Genomic DNA, 11,558 nt, shown 5'->3' with positions numbered 1-11,558 from the left:
GAAGCACTTGCCTGGGATTCCTGTAGATTTGGTTTTTCTCGCCACATATGAAGAAACCTCTGTGTATTCTGAGTGCCCTAGATGCTGCTGAACTGAAAAATGCACATGCAACACAGACTTCCCACAATTGCTGAAGGCAGGCCCTCCTTTCTTTCTTTTACTGTAGAAGTAACTTTTCCATTTTCTAAACTACAGACAGTAGTAGTTTCCTTCCTAACACAAATGTCTCTGGTTTAGTTAAATAGATTTATTAGCTTCAAATCAGACAATACCATGCAAGTTCATTTTCAGAAGGGTTAAGTGGAATTGAATTTGTGTTGTGTATTACTAACTGAGAGGCCAATTTATAACCACAGAGCACTTTGAGTTGAGTGAAAATAATATTTTTACAATTATAAAATGCATAAAATTCCGTACCAAATTTTTATCAAACTTGCTTTATATGTAAGATAAACCAAAAATTAACAGACAACTACCAAACAGTTAAAGCATACAACATGCCAATAAATTAAATGAAAATGCTTATTTAGAAGTGGGAGAAGATAAGCTTTTATGGAATCTGTTTAATTGTATAAGAAAGAGAAACATCACTTTTCTTCACATGCTCAGAATATAAGAGGGGGAAAAGATCCATGTGATAATCCAGTTCTATGTACACAAAATTAAGCAAGATCCTCATAATTAATGTGTGAGTACACAATGTCTGACTCAAATTCTATCATAAACACTCAAGTCCTGTCACTGAAGGCTCATCAGTCTCACTGTATTATTGTTTATTATTATTATTATTATTATTATTATTATTATTATTATTATTATTATTAATTGCTGTTGTTTTTCTTTTTGTTATAATTACATAATTTAAATTTAAAATTTATTCAATTTCAGTAGATGATATTCAAGAAATGTTTAAAACTTTTAATATTGACCAGGGGCAAATGACTCTGCACTAAAAAACTAGATCTCATTCCCCATATTATTATCTGTTAACAGTGTGCACAAGAAGACCTGAGACCTAACAAAGTTGTCCTTTAGTTCCTCATTTTGCTCACATCAGCATCTGTAAACCATTGCCAAGTTCAGAGGCTAAGAATCTGCATAGTATCTTTCACAGACCAAGTCCTCATCGATGACAGAAACTGTGGCTATGTACTGTGTTTATACTTTATTCCTCATGATGAAGGAAGAGCTGAAAGCAAGAAACTGATGCTCTAAAGGGCTTACCAAGAAACTTCCCTGGACAATATTGGTATGAATTAATACAATTTGACTAAAAGAGCACTTTGTCCACCAGGCTTGGAAGATGTAGAAAATGTAAAAATATTAAAGAGAAAAATGTAAAGCTGTACTTGTAATATAGTTAACAAAACACCCATGGAAGGAGTTACAGAGACAAAATTTGGAGCTGTGACGAAAAGATGGAGCATCTAGTGATTGCCATATCCAGGGATACATCCCATAATTAGCTTCCAAACGCTGACACCATTGCATACACTAGCAAGATTTTGCTGAAAGGATCCAGATATAGCTGTCTCTTGTGAGACTATGCCGAGGCCTAGCAAACACAGAAGTGGATGCTCACAGTTACCTATTGGAATGGGTCAAACGGCCCCCAATGCAGGAGCTAGAGAAAGTACCCAAGGGGCTAAAGGGAACTGCAACCCTATAGGTGGAACAACAATATGAAATAATCAGTACCCCAGAGCTCTTGTCTCTAGCTGCATATGTATCAAAAGATGGCCTAGTGAGCCATCACAGGAAAGAGAGGCCCTTTGGACTTGCAAACTTTATATGCTCCAGTACAGGGGGACGCCAGGGCCAAAAAGGGGGAGTGGGTGGGTAGGGGAGTGGGGGGATGGTATGGGCAACTTTTGGGATAGCATTGGAAATGTAAACGAGGAAAATACCTAATTAATAAAAAGAGAAATAAAAAAGACTTTATGGTTAATGAGAGTAAATTTTTGTTAAGATTTGTTCACATAGCCTGTCTTCTACTTAGCTCTATTTCCATAGCCAATGGAATGAAATTCTGCCAGGCCTTGTCTATCATCAATATGAGTGGATGTGCAACTACAATAGCCAAAACTAGAAGTTATCATGGAAGATCTCTTTTCTGAAGAAAAATTGAGGAAGAGTGGATTGGGGTAGCAGGAGTGGAGGAGAAGTCAGGGAGCAGAGAAGAGAAGGAATACTAGGTTTGGGATGTTGATTGATTAACTAATTTAAAAAATCAGCTCCAGGACAGATTATTTTCTGGTGTTAGAGAAAACTCATCTCAACAATTATTATTAAGGAGAATTTTATTATCTGAGATCCTACAGTGAATTCGTATTGGTGTTTGTGTCTGTGTCTGTGTGTCTTGGTGTGTGAACCTACTATGTTGCTTAAAGTAGCTAGCAAAATATAATTTGTCTTTCATGAACTCACAAGCCAGGATTCACTTCTCTGACTACACGGCCATCTTAAAAAGTATCCTCCTGACCAAGCAGTTGTTATTTCAACATAAACCTGGGATTCAATCTACCCTGCTTCTAATTGGGACCAAATGTATAAGCCACATGTGTTTCTCTGCCAGACTACTAGTGGATGAGACCCTCGAGTATCAGATGCATACCATGTTGGAGAGGGTACAGAAGCTCCCATGCACTGACCTTATCAATAAATTAATGCTCAAACTTTTCTATAGAGAAAACTGCTATACTCATTTAAAATTAAGAAATCACAAATTGTACATCCCTTTAGGCACAGGAGTGGTATGCAATCATTTAAAAATTCCAGTGTGTGTAATAAAAGCCAAAATAATCAAAGTCACTTTACTGCTCTCTTTTACTTCCACAGAGATGGATAACTAGTATGGACAGTGAGATCTGTAAGTGGACTTCAAATGCTTACAACTTTCTTAGGTTTGTGCTGGCTTTCAGGTCTTCTTGTGTTCCCCAAGCTTCCTTGAAAATAGACAATGTCAAGGGAGAAACTGAGGTGACAACTACCATGCTTACACTGAAGGAAGACACAGTCTTATCATCTTGTTCATAAATTTACCTGAATCTTTGTTTTGGTATTCTATGACGGTCAACATTATAGCCACTGAAACTATGCCATGAATATTAATTCTTTCTGACTTCAAGGGCCATAATAGCATTTTACATCTCTTCTGAGAAAAGTGAAGAATTAAATCATAGTCCATGGTACCTGAAACCAGAGGATAGTGTCTAAGAAAACATTGCTATGGACACAGATGTCTAACAAAAACATAGGTATGGATACAAATGTCAAACAAATACTCATTTCTTTTATTACTAATACAAAAAAAAATGTGTGATAACACAGATAATGAAAGACAGTGGGAAACAACGTAGAATTCTATTGTATCTTTTTTTATGATATGAAACATAACTCTCCCAAATTTTCTAGATTTTAAACCTTCTTTACATTCTGTCTCTGCAATATGCTATTTTTCCTTAGCTTGGCCATTCTGTCTGAGTTTTCTGACTAAGTACATTCTGGTGTCTGAGAAGCCTTGATCATCTGTTAAACATTTTCTCACACAGGTTACATGTATAGGGATGGTCAGCAATGTGGGTCAGCTGGTGCTTAATGAGGTGACATTTTTGAAGGAATGGTCTCCCACATTCAATACAGTTAAACAGGATTCTCTCCTGTATAAAATCATTCATGTTCAACTAAATTTGTATTATGATTAAAGGTTTTCTGGCAACAGGAACACAGATGTAGTTTTATTTCTTAGTGAGTCAGATAATGTATTTTAAAATCTGAACGGTGTTTTTCTGTGTGTGAGGGTGCATGTGTGTGTGTGTTTGTGTGTGATATGTATTCAGAATCCAAAGAGACCAGAAGACTTAGAGACACAAGTAGGTTTTTATTCTTGTTTTTTTTTTTGTTCTTTTGTTTTGTTTTGTTTTGTTTTGTTTTCTAGACAAAGTTTGTTTGTTTACCCCTGGCTTTCCAAAAACCCACTCTGTAGACCAAGGTGGCCTCAAACTCAGAAATTCGCCTGCCTATGCCCCCACCCCCCAAATGCTGGGATTGAAGACCTGTTCCCACACTGCCTGACATTAGACAGTTTTTTTGTTAAACTATATTTGGTGCTATAAACAGAACGGGAAGTTTAACATGTACTGTTTAAGAATTGAGCCATCTCTTTCTTCACAATGCAAAGAATAACAAGAATGAATAAAATAGAAAAATATTGTATAATAGATATGAGGGCTTATCTATAATTGTTTAAGAGTTAAATAATAACAACAAAAAGTCAATCAGCTCAGTCTGGACATATGTATAGAAATTGCCAAGTAACTTTTAACAAAACACACAAGCAATTCAATGAAGGAAGGCTATAAATGTCAATAAATGATGGGGAGCCAATTGGACAATGTGATGAGTGTTCTTGGGTTTGAACTTTACTGCATCAAGAATTAACTAAAATCCAACTGACTGGGCAAGACATTAATGGATTTTTTTCTTAATAATTTGAGATGGCAAGATCCATTTTGAATCTGAATCTTTCAAGTGGGAAAAGTCACTTTAAACCTGGCACACACTTATATAAATGTTCTGCAACCTATATGAAAGACATGGAAGAAGAAAGTTTGTTTTCTTTGCCTGTTTGCCCTCATTGGGAAGCCCATTTATTCACTGTCAATACAAGCCATTTTCAGTATTCCATAATACACTGGAGACTACCTGAGACAATCCACCTCATTAACTGAATAACTATGAGGTTCTTAGAATATCAGTTGGTAGACAGCTATTGTTGGATCACACCCTGTAATTCACTTTAAAGTATATTTAAACTACATTTAAAGTATATTATATAACAAAATATTATAAATGATAAAATATATTACATATAAAATAAATTATATATAATATATACACCATAGTTTTATAAAATTATGCATATATATAATTTGTGCTGTATGTTTTGTTTCACCCGAGAGCAGTGACACATAATAGGTAAAAGAGTCAGCCTCACACTCAATCTCAACTTCATACTGTATGTAAAATAATTCACAAGGGCAGGTAAGAACAAAAAAAATTTAGGAAAATTGGAGTATATGTATGATTAAGAGAGTTAAGAGTGCTAGATTTCATGGAAGAAATATTCATTCTAAGAGAAATAATTGATCCTCACTAAAATTAAGAACTTTCACGCTGAGCTGGATGGTGGTGGTGTGTGTTTTAAACCCAGAACTTGGGACAGAAAGGCAGGTGAGTTTGTGGTAAACCTGCTGTACAGATTGATCTTGAGGACAGCCAGGGTTATGCAGAGAACTTGTATGTTAAAAAAACAAAGAAAACAAACAACCCCAAAACAAAAAATAACATAGAAAATATTTTATTTTTCTGTAGCAGTTCCTGATTCAACAGTGAGGAAGCAATCTAAATCAATTATAATCCAAAAGGCAATATCTCCCAGAGTATATTTTTCACTGTTACAGTCCAGGTTACACAATGTATACACAAAGGAAAGGAGTTATAGTTAACCAGTTAAACTAGTCAGGTGGTTAGCTTGTAGATGGCCAGCATTACAACACTGTAGAGTGTCTTCTTCCATGGGTTAGCATAGCCCATTCTACCTCAGATAAATAAATTTGTATATCGTCAAATATTAACATTCCTGAAGAAGAGAAAGGACTTGAATTTAATACTGAGTCAGAAGCAGTTGTTGTACCTGTCTGTGAATCATGGCAGGCTGCATACTGAGGAAATTATCAGTAACGAATTTAGGTGGAGAAACTGGGATAACCAGAGGTAGGCAAGTGGACCAGATAATTGGTTGTAAAATATCCAGTTTCCACTCTGATCCTGACAAGTCTAGTCGCCTGGAGATAAGTAAGGTTGAATGTACCAGAGAACACTAGTGGTCTTAGCAGCAGGAAAAATCTAAAATGAGACTGCCTGAATTCAAAAGGGAAATGTTAAAATAAAATAAAACAATAACAAAAAGCAATCTGACTTTCTCCAGCCCCTCTATGGTCCAGTAGCCTCCATGGCTTTTTAACACCAACAAACCACTCGTAAACACTACTGTTGGGCAGATTTGTGTGTTGCTATAAAGCTGCCTTGATCATTTGCTTTCTTGGGTGTTATCCTTCATGAAGTTATTTCTCTCTTTTCCTTCTCTGTAAAATATATAAGACTAAACTTAAAAGCATTTTCTGAAGTGATACATGAGTCCCAACCTCTCTATATAAGATCTGTTTACCATGAGTCAGCCAAAATAAACTCTGCCTGACATTCTTAGGTTGGATTCTGAAAGAGGTGGTTTCTGTTGTCACTGGGGTGTCACTTATTTCCCCATTCACTAGCAGCACCTAGAACATGGCACTAGGGTACAAAGGCCAGTGGAAGTCCTCCTCTCTCAACTCATGGATGTATTTTCATAAAAAAGATATTAATCCCAGCATCTATTCCACCTCTAGAGAACATGAATGCCAGCCTAGGCTCCTATACCTAACAAAACTCTCAATCACCATAGACGGAGAAAACAATATATACAACGACAAAGCCAATTTTACACATAATCTTTCCTTAAATCCAGCCCTACAAAGAATAATAGGTGGAATACAACAACACAAGGAGTGAAACTACACCATAGAAGAAACAAGAAAGTAATCTTACAACAAATCCACAAAAACATGCTTCCACCTCTAAGAATAAAACTAATAGAAAGTAACAATCACTTTACCTTAATATCTATTAATATGAAAATTAATATTACCATCATAACCTAATTGAATGAAATTCAAAATATGAGGAATTAGAAATTGTCCGTTTTTCATTATGTTGTTCCTAATTTGGTAAATAGGATTAATAAGTCCAATATTGTATAATCCATATAGTCTTTCTTCTTGTTTATACATAACACTGTATTGCTGTGTGCCACATAATGGTCTTGAAAACATGGTTCCCCTATCTCAGCCTCTGTATTAGTAGGATTGTTTATTTGATATTTTTACACTATACTATGGTTTTCAGAACAGCTTAAATTTTTCAAAACTCTTTATAAACCAAAATAAATGTAGACAATTAATTTGGGAGGTGGCTTATAAGAGAACAGCAAAGAGTGAGACTAAAGGCTTTGCTTGATATTTATTATTATTGTATAAATTCTGAAGAGGACTTTATAAGTTACTATTATTCTAAGGTGAATGCTTTTGAAAAAACATCACATCCAATAAAACTGAATTCTATCATCAACTAACTTCTGTGACACTCTCCAAGCAGAACAATTCTTCATTGAAACAGTTGATCAATGACTTCATGGATAGACCATCTTAATAAACACCCATTCCATAAGTGAATGTACCCTGTTACATGTGGCCTGAGAATGACAACAATCACTCAAATCAAATAGCTTTGAACATAGCAGGAAATTAGTATCCAAAAATCATGCCTACAGTTCATTCCTTGCCACAGCAGATATGTCAACTCTACCCTTAGTACTATGGAGGTAAAATACTTTGGTGATGTGAGGGACATTCAAGTACAGCCTTATTACAATGAAATCCAGTGTCCATAAATTGTTCTTCTTTTTTTCTTTTCTTTTTTTTTTTGTATCACAGTAAGCCAAGATTTTTTTTTAATTTTACAATTATTATATACTTTCTTTGTTTACATTCCAAAAGTCCCCTCCCGCCTCCCCACTTACCTCTCCTTGATCCCCAACATACCTACTCCCACCTACATTCCCTAGCAGTACCCTGAGCTGAGGCATATAACCTTCACAAAACCATAGGCCTCTCCCCCCACAAATGGCCTACCAGGCCATCTCCTGCTACACATTCAACTAGAGACATGAGCTCTGGAGGTACTGGTTAGTTAATATTGTTGTTCTTATTTAGGGTTTCAAACCATCTCAGTTCCTTGGGTACTTTCTCTAGCTCCTCCATTGGGAGTCCTGTGTTCCATCCAATAGATGATTGTGAGCATCCACTTCTGTATTTGCCAGTCACTGGACTATCCTCACACAAGACAACTTCAGGGTCCTGTTAGCATAATCTGTAAGTCAAGAATTTTAAGATCTCCTAAAAACACAACAAACAAACAAACAAACAAACAACAAACAAACCAAAAGACTATTTATGTTCACCAAAAAAACTAATAGTGATATATTATTTTAATATATCATACAGTTAATATATTTGGAGTTATTTAAAATTTATGAGAAAATAGTATTTTCAGTATTGCTGCAGACAAATATATAAATTGATTGTTGTTTCTATCAAACAACATTTTTAATATTCATTTTTATTGTTACAATATTTTATAAATATTAAGGAATATGATAAAAAATGGAAGGTTTGATAGGTTTTGAGTGGGCATCAGCTGGAGGAGTTGGGGTACAAAATAAAAAGAAGAATGTGATGTAAGTCTGTTTACTCAAAATATGTTTTTAGATGTTAACAAATTCAGATAAATTGAAATTATATATATTTTCTTATCATAATGCAATAAAAATTAAATCAAAATATATTTCTAGAACTGGTGGGATTGCTCAGCAGTTATGAGAACGGGCTATTATGTTACAGTTCCTGAGTTCAATTCCCAGCAACAACATGGTGGCTTACTGCCATATATAAAGTGATCTGATGACCCCTTCTTTCATGAAGGTGAACCCATAAAAAGAGGACTCATACATTTTAAAAATGATAGACTTAAACACATTAAAATGTTTCTATTATTATTATTATTATTATTATTATTATTATTATTATTAAAGTGTCTAACTACTTCCTTTCATTTCTTTCCACCAAACCAGCCTTGGAAATCTAATGCACAAGTAGGAAAACATGCAAGTTAATGGGCGGAATGCTCTTGGGTACATGAAATACACACTAGACTAGTTGAAAAAATGGAAAAACTAGCTGTTAAGGGCAACTTTTGGTTAGGCAGTGGTGGTTCATGCCTTCAATCACAGCACTTGGGAGGCAGAGGACAAGGATTTTTGAGTTCAAAATCAGCCTGGTGTAAGTTCCAGGACAGACAGTGCTACACTGAAAAACCCTGTCTTGAAATTTAATAATAATAATAATAATAATAATAATAATAATAATAATAATAATAATAATAATAATAAAAGCACCTATTCTATGCAGAGGACCAGGCACAAAGCACCCACATTGTGGCTCATAACATATGCACAATCACAGTTTCAGAGAAACAGTGCTCTCTTGCAGCGTCTGTAGGCAACAGAGGCATAAGTGAGAGAGAGGGGCTGCTCAGCCTAGCACATAAGTGAGAGAGGGGACCTGTGCAGCCAAGCATATAAGTGAGAGAGAGGCCCTGCCCAGCCTAGCACATAAGTGAAAAAGAGGGCCTGCAAGGACTAACATCTAAGTGAGAGAGAGGTCCTGGGAAGCCTAGCACATAAGAGAGAGAAGGGCCCTGGGCAGTCTAGCACATAAGAGAGAGAGAGGACATGTGAAGCCTAGCACCTAAGAGAGAGAGAGAGAGAGAGAGAGAGAGAGAGAGAGAGAGAGAGAGAGAGAGAGAGAGAGAGAGAGAGAGAGAGAGAGGACCTGCCCAGCCTAACTCCTAAGTGAGAGAGTGGGCCTGAGTGGCCAAGCACATAAGTGAGAGAGAGAGGGCCTGCACTGCCTAGCACACTCTTCTATCAAGCTGAGGACTAGGAAAGTAGAGAAAGGAGAGTACCAGGGGTTGTAGGAAATCTGCATGTTCCCTTCTGAACTCTTAGGGCAGCATAGACTCTTCTGGTGTGCGTGTGTACATGCAGAAGTCCACATTATTAAATGTTTATGCACATAAATAAATAAAAAACCAAAAATGCTTACAAGAGCCTCTACAGCTGAAATTAAGTAGAGCCATTTGCTGTATTTCATATGTTACATATTTGTTCTGGATTTTCAAGTTTGTAAGCACTTGTCAACCAACAAACTGGAAATCATTTGTCTTAAAGCCAGTAGATTACTCCCACCTTCTAAAAACTCCCTTCAAAGTACTTGGTATTCCGTGAACGCATGCGCAGGGTGTATTCAGCCAATCAGCACAGTCCTTTGGTGAGACCTATTTGCTCCAGCTGGCATCACAAAGGATCCTCTGAGGCTTCTGTCTGGGAGTGGCCCCTGACAACGGTTTTTTTTTTTTTTTTTTTTTTTTTTTTTTTTTTTTTTTTGCCATTGAGGAGCTAAGCACAGAAGGGTGCGGTTTGGAAGGTGTTCTCCTCTTAGATGAGCTGTAAGTGATAGTCTGCCCTGATCAGGGTTGTTGGACAGTTAATCGAGGTGTGACAGGGTGGGGAATCTCAGGCCCAGGAGGCCACTATGTGAGGAAAAGCCTCCTGATCGCCATTTCCTGTGGAATCTGAGGGTGAATGGAAGGTGGAGGACCGTATTCATGGAAGAGGATCGAACAGGTCAGGGCCATAGAGAATTGGGAACCCTTGGAAGAGAAAAGCTTGGGGCCTGGGGATAGGATCAGAGAACCAGCTGCAGGACTGTGGGTCAGGGAACAGGGAGCCATTGGTGAGATGCCTTGGCGATTGTCCTGTGTGATATTCAGGATCCCTTAGAAACACACTGAGGATTCCTCCCTCCTCATTGTCTTCTCTATGGTGTGTTCCTTTGGTATAGACTGTATGAACATTGCAGACAGTAGAATGGCATAGGAAGATGAATGAAAAGAAGAAGAGGAGATAATTGTAAGAGATTCATAAGTCATTGGGGATGGATTCTGACCACAGATCTTTCTGTCTCAGTCTCCCATGTATTGGGATTAAAGACTTGCACCACCAAGTTCAGCTTTTTCTCTCAGTTTAGTTTCTGTAGGATGGGATCTATCTTTGTAGTTTCAGCTGGCCCGGCTTGGCCTGGCCTTGAACTTACAATCTTCAGATGTTTGAAATCCTCGGCTTCCCCAAATCCCTAATTTCTCCAATATAAGGACTTTCTGTGTGGGTGGTGGTGGTAGTTCATGTTTTTTTGTAGACTTAGTGGTGGATCTTTTTGATATGAATATACAGTTACCATGTTCTTTATCTTTCTGGATAGAACTGTGAGTTTACGTTAGACTGAGATAAACTGGTAAACAGAATTGCTGATGTTTTGTTTAAAAATATTCTGTGGGAGATAGGACCAAAATTCAGATACCTCAAAGGTTAAAGGATGTTGCTCATCGTTTTTTGGGAGGAGGGGAGGACTCATAGGTTGAAGGTTGGCCAGTTTTTGTCTCTTTTTAAACTGAGAAATTGCAGACTAATAATTTAGGTTCTAAAGGAGGTTTTTAAAGAAGTGAGTTAAAGAAGTTTTTAAAACAAGTTGTGAGGGAGAGGGACATGATAAATGGGATACACGGAGGAAATGGTACGGGTAAGTGTATATATATATGCATCACCATATTGAATATGTACACAGAACTCTCTGATAAAGGCAATTGATTAAAAATATACATGTTAAGTAAAAAAAGAAATGATCTTTCATTGAGCTAAAATTATTATTTGATTTTTTGTTATTTTTAATTTTTTAAATGATAATTTTTAATCAGGTAACTAAGTTCTTTTTTTCCTTTTTATTTTT

The sequence above is a fragment of the Mus musculus genome, chromosome Y, assembly GCF_000001635.26.
Source record: "Mus musculus strain C57BL/6J chromosome Y, GRCm38.p6 C57BL/6J".
NCBI classification, from domain to species: domain Eukaryota; kingdom Metazoa; phylum Chordata; class Mammalia; order Rodentia; family Muridae; genus Mus; species Mus musculus.
Note: the sequence above shows the minus strand (reverse complement) of the source record.